Source organism: Neomonachus schauinslandi, chromosome 5 (genome assembly GCF_002201575.2).
Source record: "Neomonachus schauinslandi chromosome 5, ASM220157v2, whole genome shotgun sequence".
Classification (NCBI taxonomy): Eukaryota; Metazoa; Chordata; class Mammalia; order Carnivora; family Phocidae; genus Neomonachus; species Neomonachus schauinslandi.
Genome location: NC_058407.1, coordinates 65,091,689 through 65,111,082, shown reverse-complemented (window position 1 = coordinate 65,111,082; position 19,394 = coordinate 65,091,689). Strand labels below are relative to the sequence as shown.

The 19,394-nt window shown below is 53.3% G+C and overlaps 1 protein-coding gene across 1 annotated transcript in view; it reads right to left on the bottom strand.

The window, feature by feature from the left end:
- VDR (vitamin D receptor) overlaps window positions 1-18,185 on the bottom strand; it is a 56,311-nt gene extending 38,126 nt beyond the window's left edge. The window contains exon 1 of the mRNA XM_021704879.2: window positions 18,138-18,185. The gene's annotated coding sequence lies outside the window, so the exon portion shown is untranslated. The remainder of the gene's footprint in view (window positions 1-18,137) is intronic.
- Window positions 18,186-19,394: the final 1,209 nt, after the last annotated feature.

Genomic DNA, 19,394 nt, shown 5'->3' with positions numbered 1-19,394 from the left:
GGCAGTAAAGCTATGGCCCTGGAGTATCCGATAAGCAGTGGACGAGAGGTCTGACTTCTAAGATCTTTTCCAGATCTGAGAGTGTGCAACTCCAAGGCTGGATTTCCCATCATGATGAGGCCTTAAGACCACCTACTGAGGGGCGCCTGGGTGGCTCAGTCATTGGGCGCTTGATCCCGGGTCATGATCCATCGGGTCATGATCCCGGGCTCCTGGGATCGGGCCCCACGTTGGGCTCGCTGCTCGGCGGGAGGCCTGCTTCTCCCTCTCCCACTCCCCCTGCTTGTGTTCCCTCTCTCGCCCTGTCTCTGTCGAGTGAACAAATAAAATCTTAAAAAAAAAAAAAAAAGACCACCTACTGAGCTTTCTCTCAGACCTCCTCAGGAACCCCTTTGAGCCCCAATACCGTGCTAGTGCAAGTGAAGTTCCCTCACCCTCAGAAGCCAAGGACCAGGAAGGGCATGAGTGGTGTGGCCCCTCACGGGCCCCATGGAGAAGGGGAGCCCGGGACCGGGGGGGGGCTTGCTTGCCAGGCTAGGACTAGAGGGATCAAAACTGAGCTTTCTAATTGTTGACATTGGCTTAGAGCTCCCCCTCCCTCTAGAAAGAAATGGAAACCTAAGTGATTTCCCAGAAGAGGGAGAGAAAATTCTTCTTCCTGAAATTGGCATACACAGAATGAACCACAAGTGGGGCTCTCTCTGGAGTAGATGGGTCAGTTTGTAGACCCGCCACACCAAGCACGAGCTTGTGTGTGCTCGCCCTTTTCTTGGTGTTTTTCACTTCATCATCCTTTCAACTCTGTCCACAGGGTGCTGAACGCTATAGGACCTACCTCACTTTTGGCCATCTCTTTATTCTAGTGTAACTTAGGCACAGCAATGTACTGGTCAGCTAAGGTGATGCCTTTTCTTCCTTTCCACCATCCCCAATATATGTCTACATTCTCTTTCCAGAACAGTCTCAGCATTACCTCCCAGAAGAAGCTGAGGGGGAACAGAGTGAAAAAGAGGGAAAGGGGAGAGGAAAGTGCACCATATGAACAGAATTTGTCAAAACTATTTCTTGGGGCACCTGGGTGGCTCAGTTGGTTAAGCGGCTGCCTTCAGCTCAGGTCATGATCCCGGGGTCCTGGGATCGAGCCCCACATCGGGCTCCCTGCTCAGCGGAGAGCCTGCTTCTCCCTCTCCCTCTGCCTGCCCCTCTGCCTATCTCTCTGTCAATTCCTTAAAAAAAAAACCAACTATTTCTTGCCTCATTGTCTCCCCAGCCCCTACACACACACACACACACACACACACACGCGCACGCACACATACATTTTAAATTACAGTGAGAATGGTTTGAAATTATTTTCTGCAGACTATAATGTCCAAAGTAAAACCCAAGAGATATCCGTCACCTCAGACCTCTCAAGATTGGAAGGAAAACCTAGTCCAACCATCTTAAATCCCCCCTGTAATATTCTAACTTGTACTTGAATATTTTTCCTGATGGAGAACTATCTCCCATGGCAATCTACTTTCTTTGGATGGCTGTATGCTTAGAAAGTTCTTCACTATGCACAGATGGAATAGTCCCTGTAGCTTTCAATCACTGGCCCTAGACCAACTCTTTACAGCCATCTAAGGTGGAAATAAGATGAAGCTACTAGGCCATTCCCACAGAGTTTTTGGAAGAAGGGTTCGTGGGACCACCACATGGCATCATCGTGCAAATTAAACAAGGGCCCATTCCTCATCTGCTAGAAAACTATTGTAAAAAGCAGAAAAATTTAGAATATTTATGATGTAAGTGAGGTTGCAGGGGAGAAGGAGAAAAGATAACAGGGCCACATTTAATTTTGGCTTAGACCTCATAAACTTCCAGGTATGACCGTGACTCCCACAAGGGCAGTAAATAGGAGGGGGGGGAGTGCAGCGTCTTACTCCGTGGCCTTCGCCTAGAGAGAACAGTTTCCAGTCCAAGAAAAGGGCTCTGTAGGAGAGTGTGAGTAGCTGCGTAAGCACCCCCAAGCCTGCCTGCCTCCTCTCTTTGGCTCCACTGTGTCCAGGGGAGGCTGGCCCTCACCTCTGCAGCACTAAGAACACAGGCAAGGCATCCCAAACTATTTAACAACTGACTGAAAAATGGGAAATTAAGTGACTGGTGATCCAGCAGTTGCAGGAAAGAGTTTACCCTGAAGTTGCTTCTTTTTTTTTTTTTTTTAAGATTTATTTATTTATTCTAGAGGGGGAGGGGCAGAGAGAAAGGGAGAGGGAAAGAGTCTTAAGCAGACTCCCCGCTGACACAGAGCTCCATCTCACGACACTGAGATCATGACCTGGGTGGAAACCAACAGTCAGATGCTTAACCGACTGAGCCACCCAGGTGCCCCTGAGGGTGCTTCTTAATCAAAATTTGGAGAATATACATCACCTTTGGGAACCTGATAAAGGTCATGGGCTGACACCCCATACAGGGTCAAGGGTTAGTGGGTCACCCCATGAAACCATGCTATCAGCCCCCACTCTATTGCCATTTACCAAGACTCTCTCTTAGCCGACTGTCTTGTTACTCTTGGGAGCACTGGCAGCTTCTAGGAGTTGCGCAGAACCCAGAGGCAGGAGCCCACAGGGCCCCAGACAGTGGGGCTGGAGATACATAACTTCCTGAGATATATTTCCACTTCTTATCAACAACAATTATTCCTGCAAGCTGCTTTTTTCCACTGGAAACTCTGCCCTTAGCTTTGTCAACAAGATTTCTGGGTTGATTACAACTCTCCAGGCAGCAAGCAGGCCAGGCCCTGTCGCTGCTGGAAAGTGTGGGCAGTGACGGTGTTTGGTGAAGCATAGGGAACCGGCCCATTCATAAACTGCAGCCCAATCTCTCTGGTTTTAGAGCAGAGAAACTGCGGCCATTAGAGGGGGAGGGACTTGTCCCAAGGCCACAAATGAGGAAGAGTGCTTCTCCACCTCCACCCTGGGCAAGTTCAAAACCTCTCATCACCAGCCTGAGTAGCTTCCAGGGGGTCAGAGTGGAGTGGGAGAGAAATGGGTCATGGGAAGAGGGGAACTGTGGGAAGCCACGGAAGAGGCCCTGATGTGGACTGCAGTGGGACCACCCAACACCGATGACATCCTGACACGCCACACAAAGGAACAAAGTGGGTAAAGGTTACCCACTTGCTCTTGCCCACCAGCTCCCGCTCCTGGCTCTGGCCTCTGTGGCCTGAAGAAATGGACCAGGTCAAGGCAGCAAGGGAGTATCTTAGAGGGAAGTGGGATGTGCCTGGTCTGCTCTCTCCCTACTCTAGGAGGCTCTCCTGGGATACGAGGATGGGGGTACTCCCGTGGGGTATCTGTGCCAGGCCAAAGTTGATGGGACAAGGAGACTCTTGGTCCAGTGACTTGGAGACCAAGGAATAGACATTGGAGCAGCCCAAATGGGGAACACCAAGAATACAGGGGAAGTGGTTCTAGCTCTCCTCTGGGGAGACCTGAACTCCTACTATTGCTAATACAGCTGATGGCTGAATGGGATTTAAACCAACAATGATGGCCTCAGGACAACGGAAGATGGCTGCTCCTCCCTCCCAAGAGATTCCCAAGCCCAGTTTCTAGTGTCTCTGTGGGCCTCTACCAAGACTAAGTATCTTTCTTCCTGCCGGGCCCCCGGCCCAAGTCCGTGTAGGCCTGAGTCCACCCCTGCTCAGACAGATGGCTTTGAGGCCTACCCCATTCCAGTCCACCCTGGCCAGCCTTCTTTTCCTTTTTCCTCTGGGACCAATGCAGTCTTTGCCTCACTCAGAGACTTCCTGCACTGTCCTAAAGGTCAGTACCCCAGGTCCCACCAGCTCTGAGATACTCAGGATCCTCAGCATCAGATCCCTTGCTTACCTCCACAACCAACCTGGCCAGCCTGACACCCCGGGCAATCTGCCTACCATCCAGCTTCCCCCAAAGCCCATTCCTGCATCCTCCTCTACAAACAGGGACATGATAGCACCTGGGGCACGGGGCTGTTGCAGGGACCCACATCTCTGTGTAGCGCTCAGCACCGTGCCTAGTGCCTGGCACACTGCAGTTTGATGGAAGCTTGTGCTCATTGTTAAGAGCTCTAACTGCTCTCGGTATAGTCACTGGAGAGTCCGGAGCCTGGAAAAGGCTCCAGAGAGGTGCACGAAGGGCAGAAAGCCTGCTCTCGGTCCCGAACATACCACTCCAAACATTGTCTAGAAAGCCACATTTCCACTGAACTGGGAAAAAACCAACCAACACACCCATTGGCTGTTGGCTTCCAAAAATCTGGCTGCTCGGGGTGGGGAAAAATGGATCGTTCTAATCTCTCCCCTACAAGCAGAGAAGCTGAGCTACATCAGGACTTTTCCTCTGCAAGGAAGCGAAGACCCGTGGCTCCCTAGGTGCCACTGATTACCGAGCCTTTCTGCTTATCACCCTTCCCTTCCTTTCCCTCTGCCCTCCAGTGCCATCTTCCTCCCATTTCTGTCACCTAGGGCTGGTCACGCATCTGTCACATATCTGTTCTCTCCTAGTGGGACCGGAAGCTCAGTGGCCCCGTGACATGCGTGGCCCGTGTGTCATCGGGGCCGTGGTACTTCCTCACCTGCTTTGCCCATGTGCAGGTGCAGAGCGCAGGGGAAGACTGGGGCTGAGAGCCGGGGGCTGGGGCCCAGAGGTGGCTGTGGGAGCTGCAGCTGCCCTGGCAACAGGGGGCACACCATGGCCCCCAACCCAGACGCTGGGCTGGCTCTGGCTCAGTGAGCCTGCACTCCTATTTGCCCCCAGCTCCTAGGGGCCCTGCAAAGCCTTTCACTTATGCTGGGATAGGCGGCTAGGCCTGCGCCAGAAACAGTGAAGGATCCCGGGTCTTCTGGGACAGGTAGGGCAGCTCCAGTCCCAAAGGTCCTGATCCACCCAGAGGCATCCTCTCTAACTTCTGGGTTTTTAGTGAGGGGGTGGACACTCCTCGGGTATTCAGGAAGCTTTTCAGGGCCTGGGCCAAAGAGAGAAGTTCCCATCCACTTTAGAGCACAGAGCAGTTACCCCAAGGTAACACCAGCTGTTCCTCAGTTTCTGATCAGAACAGTTTCCCCCTAAAGATCTTTCCCAGAACTTCAGCTTTGTCAGGGTTCCAGACATCCTCCCAGAAATTTCTTCGCAGGGATGCCCTTGGATGGCCAGGGAACTGTAACATTTCTTCGTGGCCTCACACTGTGGTGGGCATATTGGTTCTGGCCTCTGATGCCTTATCTTCGATGGTGACCCCTGGCTGGTTTTAAGCACCGACACCATGGCAAGCCCCATCCCGGAAGTCAGAGACACAATGGAGAGACACACAGCGATCCTGCCCTCTTGAAGCTTCCAGTCCACGGAGGAGAACAAACGGAAGGACAAGTGAGTAGGGTCCATGCTACCATACAGGTAAGCCCACAGGACGAGAGCGTGCAGGAGAGCCCCTAGCTTTGTGCTCGCAAGGTAAAGAAGGCTCTTCAGAGGAGGTCACTTATCAGCCTGCCAACGGAGACACGAAGGATCATAGTTCAACATGGCAGTGGTAGGAAGGCTAATGAGGCTTCCAGGCAGACAGTCTTTGTGCAGAGACCGAGAGGCAAAAGGGGAGAGGGCATGTCAGAGGCAGGGAGACTAGTACTGCACGGCCGGAGACAGGGAGGTCACCAGGAAGAGATGAACCAACTGACCACACTCATTGGCATAGGAAGTATCTTCCATTCTTCCTTCTACAGACTACTTCTTCTAGTAAACCCACTGAGTCTTGAATACCAGGAATTTTAAATTATTGTAATGATATTTAAACTGAAGACTTTCAGACTCCAGTCTGATTCCCATTCCAACCTGAACTGAGCTCGGGTGTTGCGCAGAAAATAAAAATAGGGCTCTCTGCCACTGGTTTATCAAGAAAGGGCCCCAAGGTCAGCAGAGCAGTGGCCTCTTCTTCAGACAATGGAGGTCCCGGCGGGTGCACACGCAGAGCCACCATCACCTCCGTCCTCCTTTGGGGCAAATCCACCCCCGGAGTAGGACCATCACAACCGAGCTGAAAGGCAGAGATAAAGGAGAGAGTTCTAGAAAACTCAGCCCAGCTGAATAGGAAAATAGATGTTTTCTGAGAGAAAATCAAAGAAAGAACAGAAGCCTCACAAAGGACAGATGGAAGTCGGCGAACAGCTCAGCCGCACATCACTGGTTCAATCCTTACTGAATGCATCACTCTGTCCGGGGCGGCCAGATACGGTTGCTGGACATGGGGAGAGCTGAGGTGCACACAGCCACCCCGTCCCCAAACCTGCCTCCCCTGAGCCACTTGGCTCACTGCTCTCTCCCGGTCAACAAGGTCACTTCCTCGTTGCCAGGAATCGCTGTAAGGAAGGGCATCAGCCACAGACAGACACACAATACTCACAAACAACTCGCAGCATGCACACCTGCGGCAAGTCCCCGACCTGTGTGGGCACACGCCAACCCATACCCTGGGTCGAAATGTCCACGCTCACTGCTGGCAACAGAAGCAGCCCGGCCTTCCCCTCAGACCTAGAGCTGAAGACAGCCTTGTTTCTATGTTTCAGGCCCACATGGCCAGATCTGTCTGGAGGATTCTTCCCCAGAGCCACAAAGTTGTAGGAAATAGCTGTCTTTGTCCTAACCCCTGAACCCTCTCCAAACTATAATCCCCTCCCACAGCCCTATCCACTGGCCATCTTCCTTTTCCTTGTTCTTCTCTGACACCCAGGGACAAAAATGGAACAGATTTGCTCCACAGAGCACCTTTCAGGGCGGCTGCAGGGCTCGGGAGGAGCTACACCCGGGTCTGCAGAGGAACCACCTCCCTCCCTCGTCAGCTGTCTGCAGCCCTCAGCTGCCCTGCGGCCGGGCCTGGCCCACCCCCCCACCTGGGCCTCGGCACCAGGGGACAGAATTGCCACTGCTTTTACTTCACACGCTTCCGCAGCAGCAAACATCCCTGGGAAAGGCGCCTGATGGGGCGGCTGGGAGCCTGCACTCAGTTGAAGGAGCTGTGAAGGAGCCCTCACTCCCGCTGGTGGGGCAGGCCGCCCTCTGTCAGCTGCAGTTGCTGCTAGTCAGGTAGGGATGGGCAGCGTTCTAGGGGAAGAGGCAGGGGCCTGGGGCCCATGTCTGCTCCTCGGGGCGGGGATAGGGGGCAGCCCCTCCACCCACCGCTTCCCCTACACGCTCCCCCCCCCCCACACCTTATTTTTGCCAGAGCTCCCCCTGACCTGAAAAACAACTCTGCAGCCAGGCTCTTCAGTAGCCCAGGATTGAAGTTTAACAGAGACAAAAATAATTCCTTGGAGTGAGCTATTTTCTGCCCAGCTTTGGGAACAATAGCTCAAGGTGGCAGGCAGTGGGGGCAGCCTTGGGGAGGAAGCTGGCCACCGGCCACCCACTGGGTTAGGGCTTTCTCCATGCCCCCTCCACACTCCCCCTGGAGTGGGATTTTCAGGGAGGGGGGACCTTAGGTGGGTAAACCCCAGGTGAGGAGGGAGGGCGGCAGGGAAGGGCAGGCCTGTGGGAACCCGGTGCCGCCTGCATGCTGGGTTTCAATGCTCCATGGCTACTCCTCTCTGATGGAATGGAAGGAAGAAGAAAGAGAAAACACTGCTCATTTACCAAGCCTGGGAAAGGAGCTTCTCCACCCATCCGCCTATCTCATAGCACTGCTGTATCAGCAGAGATAAATTATTTAAAGTGTTTTAGGAGCACCTGGGTGGCTCAGTCGGTTAAGCGTCTGCCTTCGGCTCAGCTCATGATCCCAGGGTCCTGGGGTTGAGCCCCATGTTGGGCTCCCTGCTCAGCGGGGAGCCTGCTTCTCCCTCTCCCTCTGCCTGCCTCTCTGTCTACTTGTGTTCTCTCTCTCTCTGTCAAATAAATAAATAAAATCTAAAAATAAAGTGTTTTATACAAATTGCGATACTCCATAAAAATGTTACTAATTTACAATTATTTCCTCCAGGTTTTAAAAGGAGGACAAAATTCAGGTGTGAAAGTCCAAGGCTGTGAGAGTACGTTGGAGTAGTGCTGGGAGCACCCTGTCCGGCACCCCGAGGTCCTCACAGCCGGGAGAGCCCAAACTGCAGCGTACCCGTCATTCACTGCCGCCCAAGCCCAAGCCCCAAGTCCCACTTTCCTTCCTTCCTTCCTTCTTTCCTCCCTCCCTCCCTTCTCTCCTTCCCTCCTTCCTTCCTTCCTTCCTTTTTTCCTAGAGACCCTTTGCTTGACTATTAGTTTCTTTTTGATTTCTCTACACAGAATTTTCCTTCTAACACCTAGGGGAAAATATCTGCCGGGGATACAGGGTCGGTGGGGGGGAGGGGATTCACCCATGGACTATAATCAGCCTGATTTCACGATAACTCTCCAGAAAGAAACACTTGGCCCCTATAAAGTCTTATGGTGTGTTGCACAGTGGGCCCCTGGAGAGCCATCATGCCTTTAGTGAGGAGTTCGGTATCCACAAGGGCGTTCCTGGTCCCACTCCGTCTAACAGTCACGTGTTCAAAAAAAGAAACTCCCAGAACACACGCCGGAGGCCCACAGGCTAAACCTGGCCACGAGTGGGGCCTGTGTGCCCCCACCACCATCACCACTGGTCATCATAAATTTTTAAATTAGTTGTCAATGTTTCTGAAAAATAGAGAGATTTCACTTTGGGATGTCCAGCTTCCTGTTAAAAAAATGGGATAATCTGGCCACACTGGGCTGCAGTCCCCGTGGCAACCCTGCTGGCCTGAGGTAGAGCTACCCCTCCGGACCAGGCTGCGCCCTCCATCCCACCGGCCCCGGGTTTGCAGCCCTCCAGCCTCACAGGTGAGAGAACAGACTGTGCACGCAGCTGCAGGAGCGCAAACCCTGTCTCCACCCCTCCCCCAGCTGCATCCCAGAACCACTGGCCAGAGCTCTCTAAGCTCCCGTTCCCTCGCCTGCAAAAGGAGAAAAAGAACAATACCTACCTCATTGGTCTGTGAGACTCCATGAGATAATGCATGTCAAGGACTCAGCACAGCACCTGGTAGCAGCACCTGCTCAGGGAATGCTAGTGCTTGTTCTTATCCGGATTGCTTCGGGAACTGGGGACAAGTCCTCTGAGCTGCAGCCCAGCTTTTCGTATAATGTTTTAGTCACACGAAGCACTTGCCCTTCAACTCTCTTCTCTAGCTCAGGGGACCCAGGCTACCTAGAAACATATTTCCATCCAATAAACAGTGACTGAGCATAGCTGTGATGAGCTAGGTGTTGTGTGGAGTCGGGACACTTCCAAGATGGGCTCCAGCCCTGTTCTCAGGGGCTGGCAACACAGCGGGGACATGGACCATTGAACAGACAGGCTCAGCCCTGTCAGGTGCAATTGAGCACAGAGCTTCCACACACCCCCACTCGGCCCTGTCCCAACCAGCCAGGAGCTTGGCTTTCAAGAAGGAACCAGGGGTGCCCCTGACTCTCCTTCTCCTTCCAAGTTCCAAAACCTTCCAGAACTTTACTAAAAGACACTAAATGGCAAATTAGCTCCACTTCCCCTCCGGGTTCTCAGGCTCCACACTTGAGTTCTTCCGCGGCACACTGGTTAACAGAATTTCATCTCAACAAAGCTGTTCAGATCTCTGATGGAGTTCATTATAATGGAATTTTACCTGAGGCTGTCATCCCCCACTTCTTAACATCATGGCACCCAAGATGTTGGTGTGCTTGCCAAATAGGCTGGGCAGAGGTACCTTCCCGCCCCTGGCAGAAGTCCGGAAAGTCAGAGTTGTTTGGAACAAAGAACTCTGCCCTGAAGGTGTTTTCCAGCATCATCCTGGCCAGCCTGGAACTGTCCCATTCACCCTCCACTGGCACCACCTATTGCCTCTTTACCAGCCCTCCTCAGAAAGGAAGGGGAAAGAGAAGACGGAGTTGAACAACCAGGACACCACGCAGGGCAAATTGTGGGCAGGTGAAGCAGGGGCAGACATTCTGGACTTCAGGAGATCTGAGTTTAAGTTCTGGTTCTGACTTAGGAAAGAAATTTAACCTCTTAACTTCTTCTTCTTTTTCTTTTTTTTAAAGATGTATTTATTTATTTTAGAGAGAGAAGAGAGCAGGGGAAAGGGGCAGAGGGAGAGGGAAAGAGAAACTTAAGCAGACTCTACACTTGAGCATGGTGCCCGACCCGGGGCTCAATCGCACAACACTGCGATCACGACCTGAGCTGAAACCAAGAACTGGACACTTAACCGACTGTGCCACCCAGGTGACCCCCAACTCAACTTCTTTGAACGTCAGTTTCCTCTTCTGTAAAATGGGGATAACAATATTACCTACCCCAGAGGATTATTGAAGGGCATACATGAGAAAATGCATGAAAAAATTTAACACGCTGCCTGGAAAGTGTAAGTTATAATAGCCCTTGGTTTATTACGATTGTCAGCTTTTATCTGATATGTTAGCCTCACAGAGGTCAAAGGTTGGTGTAAAGAGAGACAATGGGGCAGAGTGGGGTGGGAGGTGCTTGAAGACTAGGTGGGGCTCTACCACGGAGCCCAGCGTGGGCCCAGTGACCAAGCTGAGGCCCAGGGCAGAGGCACTCGCCTGCCTCTGGAGCTGACAGGCACAGACTAGATGGGTAATTACAGGATTGCGGCCTGGGGTGGCCCATGCAACTGCCCAGCCAGCCACATTCTTTTGTGGGTGGCTGGGTGAGTGGGCAGCTGGCTGTTGATGTGGCTGCCAGGACACAGGGTCTATCTAACACCTATTCAACCTAGCACCTCCAGGCAGAGTGTTCAACCTTGGAAGGGAAAAGGATTCTCTGTGGGCATTCTGCTCCTTTCCCCAGGGCACCTCCTCTGTTCTCTCCACCCCAACTCTCAAGTATCCCCTGACCCCGCTCCTCAGATTGGACAAGTCAGAGGGTCAAAGATCAAGGCCAGACTCTGAACAATTAGTCTTCGGTTTACCTCACCTGGAGCCTTCAAAAGTTCAAAAAGCCCTGGACAGATGTGAATCCCATCTCTGCCCCCAGTGCCCTGAACTCTGATTAGCTAATAAGCACAGAGTTCTGAGATTTCCATGCCCTTTTCTCAAAATCACTGCCCAGAAAAAATCTACCATCCCAACACCCTTGGCAAAATGCAATTCAGTGGGTATTACTTGGTCACCTAGTATGTGCTCAGCACTGTCACCAGGCTCTTGGTTGAACCGAACAGAACGCCAAGTGTTGGGATAGGTGTGGAGCCGTGGGATCCCTCCCTCACTGTTGCTGGGAGCCCAGCAAGGAAGGCTTCAACCGCACGCGGAGACCCTGCGCGGCGCCCGCAGAGTTAGGCTGGGGCCGCCTGCAAACGACACATCGGACGGGTGTACACAAAAGCCAGTCGAGGATGATTCAATTACGAGAGCCGAAAGCGCAACTTCTTCATTTTAGAAATGACATCTGTATCAGGTGTTGAAAAGGATGGGGAACAACGGGAAATTTTATCCCCTGCTGAAGTGAGTGCTTTCTGGAACCAGCACTGTGGAAAAGGGTTGGGTAGTGTAGAGCAATGCCCAACCGAATTCCCTGTGCCCCAGCAGCTCTACCCCCAGGCCGGGCCCCGGAAAAACACCTACGCACACCAGGAGACAAGCACGACATACTCCGGGCAGTGTCACCATGCTAACTCCAAACTGGAAACAACCCAAACGTCCATCACCATGAGGGATGATGTACAAATTGCAGCACATCCTTATCGTGCACACCACGCTGAGTGAAAACTAGTGAACTACCTCTGGGTGCGTCAACACGGACGAATCTCAGAAACGTGACACGGAGTAGAAGACTTACATTGCAGAGAGCATGCGTGTTGGAAAGCCCCAAAGACATGAGAAGGTAAGCAAATACATTGTTTGGCAAAGCTCACGTAGATGATAACTTAAAAAGAAAAGGAAGGAAATAACTAACTAACATTCAAAATATTAGCAGGGTGGGGAGGGAGGAAGGGGATGCAAATAGGAAGAGGAACAGGAGCTTTTAAGGTGTTACCAATGTTCCATTCCGAATTTAGGTGATGTGTACGGGATATATATAATACATATATATTATATTATTCTTTAATCTATACATAAGCATATTGTGTGTATGATACATTTCACAGTTAACAAAATAAAGAGAATGGAAGAATCTGAGACCCAGAGAAGCTAAATAACTTTCCCAAGCTCATCAGCTAACAAATGGCAGGAAGAGAAATTTACCAAATCTGAGCGCAGCCCGCTACCAAGACAGCCGTTCTTGGATTCTAAAGGGACATCTCGCAATGATGAGTTTCTGGTCTAGTCAATTTGAGAACAATTGCCAGAGTCTTTACTTTTCACTGTTAAATTCCCAGCGTCCTGAATAGAGCCTGTCACACAGTAGGCCCTCAATGCATATCTACTGAATGACCATCTGTCTGCTCATGCTTTTGGAGGCCTTACTTCGTGCCAGACACTTCACTTACGTCACCTCTCGTCCTCACGCACGCTCCATAAGGGAGTTATTCTTACCCCCGTTGACAGATAAGGAAACTGAGACTCAGAGAGATTAAGAGACCTGCCCAAGGTCACAAGCTAGAAAGTGACATAGCCAGGATTTGAACCCAAGGGTGTCCAGCTCAAACCTCGTGTTCCTCCTATTCGGCGAGGCGCTAGCACAGCTTCTAACAGCGCTACCTAACGTTTCAGTCGTCTGCCGAGGAACCCCAGAGGCCCCCGCTGAAGGGTGGGCTGAGCGCTTTCTCTTCCTTCTCCCTCCGTCTCCGGGCTCTGGCACCGAGAGTGGTTGGCCCCGGCCAGGCCCGGCACCGACAAGCAGGGCAGAGCAGTGGTCACGGGCGAATTCTGCAGCGTGGCAGGCTGCTGCATCACCTCCAGCCTCGGTTTCCCATACACATGCTGGAGGGAGTAACAGCAGTTTCCTCCAAGCGGAAGCTGTCAAGGTTAAAGGAGATAAGAAATTGCACAGTGCCCGGCAGAGGCTGTTAGATGCGGCTAGAGTCCATTTCTCCTTCCAGGTAGGCTAGCTTCAGGAGTGTTTCTGAAGGCGTGGCCAGGCGGGGGACGGGTGGACAGATGAGATTAGCTCCCGGTTGGCCAATGGGACAATGACCTTTCCTTGGTGCCCCTAGCACATAGTAGGTTATCAACAGAGTGGCTTGTGTGACATTGAGAGAGTGTTTGTTATTTGCCTTCTAGACCATTCAAATCTTATTTGATCCCATGCGATCTCTCTGCATGGAGCTCTCTCTCTCTCTTTCTCAGGTTCTTGTCTGCTGTTTTTACCCAAGTTAGGTGCCCAAGACTGCTGGAGAGGCCCTGAGGCCTGAGGGTGCTGGCAGAGGGAGCCTCCTTTGAGAGGCCACTGTCCCCAGAGTAACCTTTGGGCAAACTGAGCTTGCACCCAGGTCAACCTGTTCAAACCAGTTAGTAAATCTAACTCTGCCACTCACAAACATTTATTGCTGGCCTATTATGTACAAGGCATGATGCTAAATGCCCTGTGGCTTCCCACGAATGCTGAAGTGGTAGGGTTCCGTGGAGGTTAAGACGGACCCAAGCGTGAGTCCTGACTGTCCCACTCCTCAGCTGTGGAGCCTCGGCACATTGCTCAACCTCACCAAGCCTCAGTTTTCCATTTGTAAAAGAAGCAAAACAGTGGTTCCTATCTCACAAGGTTGTGGTGGGTCTGGGAGGCCACGCACGCAATGTACTTAGCACAGCCCCTGGTACTACTGAGCTCAGGGTTCAGCGAGTAGCTGTTCTTGGAGCTACAAATCCAGTGCCAGCAGGTGGCACACACTGGATGTGTCGCCAGCAAAGCCTTGCGCCTCGTAGGTGCCCCACAGTGCCTGGAATGTCACACCTTGCACAACACCTCAAAGCTTCAACCTGTGGTCAGAAGGCCAGTGAGAGGCAGCAGCTTCCCAGGAACTGGCTTCTGGGTCCTGCCCAAGCTCCACTTGCCCGCTGGTGCCTCTGCCCACGCCCTGCTCGGGACCAGGACTCTCCCCTGCGCAGAATGGGGACTTTGTGTGGCATCTGGTTCTGGAAACACTGCTTGGCCTATTCCTTTGGCACGGGACCTGCAGGGCAGGTTTGCAAAAGCATGACACATGCTCAGACGCCCCTAGCACCTGCTGCTCCTGTTTCTTGCTTTTGCCATTTACTGACCAGCCGCCCCCCTCCTCCCCTTCCAGCCCAGGGCGCCTCTTCCCTTCGCTGGCCCCACAAGTTGCTTCAAAGGGTGGGACTTCCCAAGAGGTCTTCACCTGCCCTCTTCATTTGTTGGTGAGGAGAACAGCTTCCTTCCTGCCAGAGTAGACGGTCCCTACACCTTACCGATGAGGCTCCACCCCCATGCCAGGCTCCCCAGTCACTCTCATGCTGGCCCCCTGAGGGCTCTCCAGGGAGCCCACCCTGAGCATCTGGACCACGAGAACCAAGAACGCAGAAGGGAGGGCAGTTTCTTTTCTACATGTCACCGCAGCAGGATGCAGTCGCTGCCACCAACGCCTAGAGCTTGGGTTGAGCAAGAATAGTCTGTCCCCGCCCTGGACCATTTCCCCAACAGTCAGACCAGAGGAGACAGTCAAACTCCAGTGTCCAGGAGGACTGACTCCATCCCCTGCTAAGCAGTTTTTCTCTGGCTCTGACCTCCACTCTGCTCACCAGTTCCCCAGGACCTGACTACAAGTGACCTGTGCCCTTTATCCACACGAGCAAGGTTTGACTACCTCCCCTTCTTGTTGTTTATCTGCTTGACAGCTGGACTTCCCTGTGGTATGGTGTGGCCCCCAGAGATCTGGGAAGCTGGACAGACAAAATGAAGAGGCTGCAGATATGGGGGAAGAGGGAAGAGGAAGCATGAGGCCAAGTCTTGGCTCCATTATAAATCCCAATTCCCCTAGGGGCAGCTGAAGGGGAGTTGGCAGGCCTTCCTGTCCCCATCTGAGGTAGAGGTGGGGCAGGAAAACCAAAGGTGAAGCCAGTCATAAGTCAAGGGTGAAGGGAAGTCACACGAGCAAGTGGTAGGCTGGGTGGCGGGTAGTGGGAGAAGGCGGCTGCGGGTAGTGGGAGAAGGCGGCTGGGGGCAGTGCTGTCCTCAGGGAAGAGCCTGGAATTGGCTGATAATACCTGGGAATAAGGTGGGGTGTTGGGGCTGCCCTCAGAATTAAGCTACCCCATCTTCCCCTCATCATGAAGGACTTCCCCCACCTTCTCTTCCTCGTTAAACCCGCTCCCACCCATCTTCCCCTCACCATGTGACCTCCGCTGGGTTTGGAGAGTGACTAAATGTCCCAGTGAGGCCTTGACAGCTGCGGCGTGTGTCTGTTGTCCTGACTTATTAACAACACCCCTGTCACACTCAAAGTCTCCCAGTTTGGACAGTAAATTGTATGGCACTGTCCCTAGCCCACCCAGAGGGCACTGACACAGGACAGGATGAAGAGGGAATTAGAGAAAAGCATGGCTGGAAGCAAGGCCCTGTGGTCCAGAGCGCCAGCCACGCTAGTTTCCGCCCAGCTCGATCCTGTCGGAACTGGACGGTAGTGGAGAGACAGCGAGGGCAGTGCCCCTCCTGGGGCTCACGCCGTCTCAGGGAAGAGGCCCGATTTGGTGGGTTCCGCTTCCTGTCATCCCTCAGAGGGCCTAACACCAAGCTGGGTGCCTAAGAGGCTCTTAACCAAATCTTATCATTTCCTTGCTTCCCTCTACCTGCATCCACAACAGGCTCGCAGCGGTGACAAACCGAAAGCCGGGGGGCTAGAACTCATCCTGTCCAGCAACAAACTGGGATGTCATCCGAGCTCAGACTTCCAGTGTTCCTGACTCTGGCCCTCCAGCCACCAGAACCCAACTGCTAGACAAAGACAACAGCAGGTTTCTAGCAGAGGTTCCAGAAGCAGATCTCGGCCAAGGTGGCCACTGCCTCCTAAGGATGTGAGGTGCAGAACTGAACAGCTGCAGCTCCCTCTCCTGCTTGGATGACTGCTTGGTCTGGCCCCTGAGCCCCAGGCCAAACATGGAAGACACTGGCTTCAGACACTGGCTACTTATTCTGAGAGTGGAGGGTGGGGGTCCAGGAGGTCCTCTTGGTGCTTGCTCTGGGACTTAATCCCAAAAGGAGATGAGTTCTGAGGTGGGATGGGGAAGAAGACTGAGAAACCACAAACACAAATAACCAGGGCACCCCAAACTGTACCAGACCTTCCACAATGTTTCTACAAATAGAGTGTGAGGGCCTTGACCAAGGTGCTGTGAGGGGTCAGGAAAGCTTCCTAACTCTCCTTCCCTCCTTCCTAATCTCACTCTCCTCTTTTCTTACCTTTTCCTCTTCCCTCCTTTCTTATTCTTTACCCTGGACAGGGTCCACGTTGTGGCTAAAGAGGGACCAGCCAAACTGAAGCCATGGGACCCAGCAAGAGTACAGACTGTGAAGTCCCAGCATTTTGCAATCTGCGTCAGCCCCACAACACACCCTGGTTGTGGGCTCATGTCATATGGATCCAGAGAGGCCGCTGACAGGGGGGCAATGGACTCGGGTGTTCCTGTTTCTGCTCAAGGATCTGAACCACCCAAAACAAAAGCCAGAGAGAAATTTACAGTCTTACTACCTCCTGGTCCGGCTGCATACCATTCCAGAAGGATCCTCAATCCCCTCCAGCACTTGGACAGGGAAGGGACGAGGAAGGCCCCCCAATACACAACACTTGAAGTTCACAGAGTTGAGGGCTCCAGTGTCCAGACTATCCATTTCCACCTCAACAAACCACCCCCGTTTCTGAGCTTGGCTTAAAACTTTCTTTGACAACACCATAGCTTCCCTAGTCCTAGAATCTTCCTGACTTCTTGGGCACACCCACCTTGTTAACAGAGATGGGCCACTAACAAGATCACTAGGCAGACATGGAATGAGAGGCTGGAAGTCTACAGGGTTGGGATGCACCTCCTGATCTTTGGAAAGGATAAGAGATGTGGATTTACGGCAAATCCAAAATCTCTTCACAGTCATACCATAGCGATCCCATAATCATGGCTGTGTTGGGTGTCCCCTTCACAGGAGTGGCCACCACTGGCCTTGAGGAAGACAGCCTTCCAGCAGGGAGCTGGAGTGGAGCTGACTCTGCCTAGGGGAGCTTCTGCAATGCTCAGAAAATGCCTGCCCAGTTGCTTGCCTGGGCTCTGGCCCCTCTGGCTGCAACTGAGCCCAGACAGGAGGCTGACTCACTCACCGCAGGGAGGAGGAGGAAGAGGAGGAGGAGGAGGAGGAGGAGGAGGAGGAGGAGGAGGAGATGCGGGAAGGGCCTCTGCTGGGAGACACAGTGCTCTCCCAGCCCAGGCAGCCTGGGTCTCGGCCTCAGTGGTCCATGGGGGAGGGGGGGCAGTGTCCACTGCTCCCTCCAGACCCCACGTTGTTCCCTCCTAGATACTTCTCCTGAATTCTCCCCCACCACTCACAGATGTGGGACCCCTCACTCCCCAAACAGAAACCACTCCTTGAGCCCCCTCCTCGATTCAATGCTTGCCCCTAATTCCATGGATAGGCTCTCCTGAAAAAATAAATCCAGTGCATTAGGGTCCAGTAGGTCTAAAATCATTGGTGGTTTAAAAAAGGAAAAGGAAAGAAAAGAAAAAACCACTCTACTTAAAAGATCCAACTCCACCATCGCAGGTGACCGTACATAGGTCCGAGAAATGTTAAGGCTACACACACACCACCTCCAGGAGACCTTAGCACCATCGACAGCCAATCTCCCTTTCTTATTCCTCCACTCCATGCCAAGCTCCCCAACAGAGGAAGAAAACAAATGCTTCTTGTTGTCCAAGTGCGGAGCGCTGTGCTAGCAGAGAATTTGTGTGTTAAACTGCCAGAGGAGGTCGTTGCTCCTCTCGCCAGCCTGGCACGAACTTTAGCTCTTCCTCAGACCTCAGTGTCCCGTCAGTGCCTCAGCCTCATGGCACGAGAGCCCAGGTAGCCAAGTTTGCCCCGGCGATTTAGACTCCCGTGCTTGCACCCGGGCACTCGGGGCCGGTACCCCCGACGCCCCTCCCCCGGGCCCAATCCCGATCGCGGGACCCCCTTCCCCGCCGTTCCCGGGTCCGCACCTGGTCCGGCGGGTGGGCACGCTGCTCCGCGCTCCTGGCGCCTCCGGCTCCGCGGCTGCCTTTTGACAAGCAGAGACAGCCCAGCACCTGGCCCCGCCCCTCCCAAGGACCCGCCCCCCGGACCCGCCCCTTCCCTTGGCCCGGCCCAGAGGACCTGCCTCGCCGGGCGAGAGCGCCGGCGGCACTGCAACCATCTTGACTTGGAATCAACCACTGGGAGGCTCTGCCCGGGGTAGTCCTCCACGACTGCGGTGCACAGGGGAAGACATGCTTCTGGCCTCTGTGCGTTTTCGATGGTTATGGGTGTGCACCTCCACGCTGTGCCCGCGTTAATCTGTGATGCATTCGCCCACCTCCCGCCGCCATGGTTCTACCCAGCCTGCTGCGGACGCCTCTTCCAGGTGCGTCACCTCCACCTGGGCTGACCTGACCGGGACTTCGTCTCCTGGGCTGGGGGCGCCTGTCGCGGGCATCATCCGTTCCCTCTGCGCTCGTGGGAAATCCCGGGCGCCGCTCGCGGTCGCGTTACTTCTGCAGAGCGCCGGGGAGCTCAGCCCGACCCTGCACGCTAGGCTAGAAGAGCAAACGGAAAACGGGGCCCAAGTGGAGCCTGGAGCTGCGTCGTTGTCCCCTTCGAAGTCCCCTCGCCCGCGACCACGGCTGGTCGCGTCGCGAACCTCATCCAAGCGAGTTTAGTCTCAGCTTTCATGGGCGCTGGCCCCCGCCATCCGCCCCTTATGACACTGGTGTGAAGAGAAGAGAGGAGTTAGAGTGTATCATGAGATCTGGAATTGTAGGTAGATGGGGAAAATAACGCCATAGGAAATTTTGCCTAGAAATTACCCTGCTTCCCTGGCTATGTGCTAGGCACCGCTCTAGATGCTAGAGGAGAGATGAAAAAGATGTGGTCCCCTCCTTCTTAGAGCTCACTGTCCAGTGGGGGAATGTACAAACCAATAGTCATTACAACATAGTATTCTATAATGGAGATGCCACAAAGCCATCCAGCAGTTGGTGAGCTCCTTTGGGCAGGGGAGGAAACCATGGCTCAGAGGGACAAGCTGAACAGGTGGAAAATTGAGGCAGAGAGGTTAAGTGGCTTGCCCAACATGACACAGCTAGTCAATGAAGGACAGTACTAGAGCCCAGCCAGTCTGCTGGTACCATAGCCTCTGAACCATTTATGAAACAGTCATGCTAGACTGTATGAGATAACCAGCCCCTCTCAACCCCTCAATAAGTGGATCAAGAGAAATG